Consider the following 4,166-nt stretch of genomic DNA (forward strand, 5'->3'; position numbering starts at 1 on the left):
CTAACCACAACCCAACCCTGACCCTAACCCAACCCTGACCCTAACCACAACCCTAACCCTAACCCTAACAACAACCCTGACCCTAACCCAACCCTGACCCTAACCCTAACCCTAATCCTAACCACAACCCTAACCCTGACCCTAACCCAACCCTGACCCTAACCACAACCCTAATCCTAACCACAACCCTGACCCTAACCCTAACCCTAACCCTAACCACAACCCTGACCCTAACCCAACCCTGACCCTAACCACAACCCTGACCCTAACCCTAACAACAACCCTGACCCTAACCCAACCCTGACCCTAACCCTAACCCTAATCCTAACCACAACCCAACCCTGACCCTAACCCAACCCTGACCCTAACCACAACCCTGACCCTAACCCTAACAACAACCCTGACCCTAACCCAACCCTGACCCTAACCCTAACCCTAATCCTAACCACAACCCAACCCTGACCCTAACCCAACCCTGACCCTAACCACAACCCTGACCCTAACCCTAACAACAACCCTGACCCTAACCCAACCCTGACCCTAACCACAACCCTGACCCTAACCCTAACAACAACCCTGACCCTAACCCAACCCTGACCCTAACCCTAACCCTAACCCTAATCCTAACCACAACCCAACCCTGACCCTAACCCAACCCTGACCCTAACCACAACCCTGACCCTAACCCTAACAACAACCCTGACCCTAACCCAACCCTGACCCTAACCCTAACCCTAACCCTAATCCTAACCACAACCCAACCCTGACCCTAACCCAACCCTGACCCTAACCCAACACTGACCGTAACCCTAACCCTAACAACAACCCTGACCCTAACCCAACCCTGACCCTAACCCTAACCCTAATCCTAACCACAACCCAACCCTGACCCTAACCCAACCCTGACCCTAACCACAACCCTGACCCTAACCCTAACCCTAATCCTAACCACAACCCAACCCTGACCCTAACCCAACCCTGACCCTAACAACAACCCTGACCCTAACCCAACCCTGACCCTAACCCTAACCCTAATCCTAACCACAACCCAACCCTGACCCTAACCCAACCCTGACCCTAACCACAACCCTGACCCTGACCCTGACCCTAACCCGCTTCATCCTCCTTCATGTTCGGACTGATCTCTGCACAGAGGCTTCTACTGCTGCTTCCCACTCTCATGCCTCAAAGTATTAAGTGGCTCCTCACTGACCTCAGAACAGGCCCCGTTCCCCACCTGCACAGCGCGCCAGGCCCGGCTGCTCCCTGCTCTTCTGACTCCAATCTCGTCCTTTCCCCCCGCCCAGTGCACTCGCAGGCCTGGAGCCGCTCTCAGAGCTGGGACGGCCTTTCCTTCTGCAGACCCTGCAGGTGCGCCGTCTGTCTGCCTCCTCCCTCAGCTCCCCCCGCCCCCCTGTCCAGAGCTCCCCACCTCTCTGCTCGTCCCTCACACCGTGTCTTCCCATCATTCCCCACCTGAAAAGAGACCCCACTCCCAGGGCCCAAGTCTTTCCTTCGTGGAACTAATCTGAGTTTGTGGGGTTTCATTTCCTCGTTGTGCCGTTGCCGCCACACTGTGCGCTCCACAGAGACAAGAGGCGTGTGTCCTCCTCACTCCATGTCCCCAGCACTGTGCACAGGCCCGGCTGGTGCTCGGTCACAGCTCCGTGGCGTGCTGGTAAAGGCTCGTGGCTAGAGCGTGGGGTACAGAGGCCTCACGTTATGGTTGCATATACAAGGCATCCACTCCACAGCACTGGCACCCGGGCCCCACACCGGCTGGGATGCCGCACTTAGAGAAAATACGTAAGTCTCCACGCCTCCCTCCCAGCGCCTCGTGAAATAAGAATAAAATAGGTTCAGCCGCGTGTGAGCATGGCGCAGGCCGAGTCAGTGGCCTTAATAAAGGCTGCCTGTCCGTGGGCGTCATCTGAAGAGCTTTTACTGGGCATGAGGACAGCGCTTCTCGCTGCCGCTCGGGGTCCGGCTGAGAAACCTGGGGTGGCGGAGGCAGACACTCCCCAGGCGGCTCCCACACATGCTCTCCAGCGACAGACGTCCACTAACCTCGCAGCGTGCAGAACATTAGTGCGTACCCGCCACTCCACGTCCCCAAATGCCACCCAGCCGGGCCAGGCCTGGCGTTCGGGAACAAGGCCGCCCCGTGAGTTCCTTGCTCTTTGGGGCGAGGCCTTAATGGCACATTCTGCCTCGCTGAGTGGGGGGTTAATAGGTGCCTCAGCACACGATGGTGACGATGAGTAACTGCGGATTCTGGCTGGGTTTATGGAGGGAGTTCCTGGGCTTAGGGTTGGGAACGGCGTGGGCTGGACCACTGGTCACCTGGCAGCCATTCTCGTGAAACTCCGGAAAGCTGAGTGTTAGCGTTGCAGGCACTTGAGCAATGGGCACGAAGCCGGCTGCCTCCTGCCGCTCCTGGGAAATGGTGGGAATGGAGTGGGATTGCTTAGGGCGGCAGTTGCTTCGCTACTAAAAGGTTGACCAGTCCCTGTCTCTCCGGGTCTTGAGGTGATTACAGCTGCAGTGACGCCTCTGAGCCACCAGGGGGTGGAATATCAGCATTCGCTGCAGATTTACCTACAAGGACATAGAACCATTGCATGATCATAAACAAGCAATTAAATATACGGTTCTAAACCAAGTTCTACAAACACAAACTGTGGCCTTGAATGTTTCCCTTAAATGTCTGTGCCTTCGCTCCTTAACTTTTGAAATGAAAACAGTAAAATTGTGGATCTCATGAGACTGTGTTGCTGATTAAAGGGGAGGTTATCTGCACTAATAAAAGAGGAGCATGCAAATTGGTGTCACTCCGCTACGCCCACCAGCCAATCAGATGAATATCTAAATTAACCCAACAAAGATGGCAGTTAATTTGCATACATAGGCGCGGAGTGAAGACTGAAGACTGAAGAGGCTGCGGCCGCAGTGGAGAAGCCAAGTGGCCACGGAGCTGGAGGCTTGGGTGGCCCCCAGTGATGGAGGAAGCCAAGCTTCCCACCTGCCCTGGCTGCCGCTCAAGAGAGAGAACAACACACAGGCACAGCCAGGAGCCTGAGAGATCAACACAGAGGGGTGCCTGTTCCAAGCCTCCGCGGTGTGGCTGGGGGCAGGCCCACAGTGGACACACACACACACACACACACACACACACACACGGGGTGTCTGCTCCGAGCTTCTGCTGCCAGACTGTGGCTTTGGCCCACTCAGTAGGACATCCACTGAGGGCTCCCAGACTGTGAGAGGGGACAGGCTGGGCTGAGGGACCCCCACCCCCCAGTGCACGAATTTCATGCACCAGGCCTCTAGTCTATATATATAAAAGCCCAGCGACCAGGACAACTGAACCACCAGAATTGCTTAACGACCCGTGGCTATGACTTGCACTGCAGCAGCCAACCAGCCTGATCCAGGCCCCAATAGGCCCCCTCCCAGAGCTGGCCCCACCCCCAATCAGCCCCCAACACCCCGATCAGGGGTGGGGCTGGCCTGCCAACCACCTGTGGCCCCTCCCCACACCAGCCCAGCCTGATGAGCCCCGATTAGGGCAGGAAGGCCAGACCCCACCTGTGCACGAATTCATGCACCCGGCCTCTAGAATTACATAAAAGATTGCCAGCCACATACTGAGTGACAAATACATAGAAGCAGCAACTCTCTCCGATCGGGTGCACCATCTTCATGCAGCCTCCCTGGGGCTGACCTAGAGCTGCAGGGCAACATGAGCAGTGTCTTTTCTCGTCGTACCTGCTGCCGTGGTACCTGCTGCCATGGTACCTGCTGCCGTGGAACCTGCTGCACATCCCATTCTTCTAAGGGTGCCTGGTGTTTCCATCCCTGTTCAAGGTCCAGCTGGCCTGTCTCCATCTCCCAGGAGCTCGGCCCCTGGCGGTGATAAGATTGAAGAGTTTCTATTGCTTTGATGTGTGATTAGTGGCTATTCTGGTCTTGGACTCACTTGCTCAACTGCATGGAGCTTAAAAAAATTAAGAACTAGAGTCTCCCTGAAGTAACAGGGTTCAGCCCAGCTCTCCCACAAGGCGTTCCTTCTCCCCTCACCTTAGTTTTGTCTCATCAGCCAAACTTACACCAAAGGAGCTGAGCTAACTCATACCCTAACCCTTCCCCTCCAGGGAGCCATTGCG

This window comes from Myotis nattereri (assembly GCF_964212035.1).
Source record: "Myotis nattereri genome assembly, chromosome: 3".
Lineage (NCBI taxonomy): Eukaryota > Metazoa > Chordata > Mammalia > Chiroptera > Vespertilionidae > Myotis > Myotis nattereri.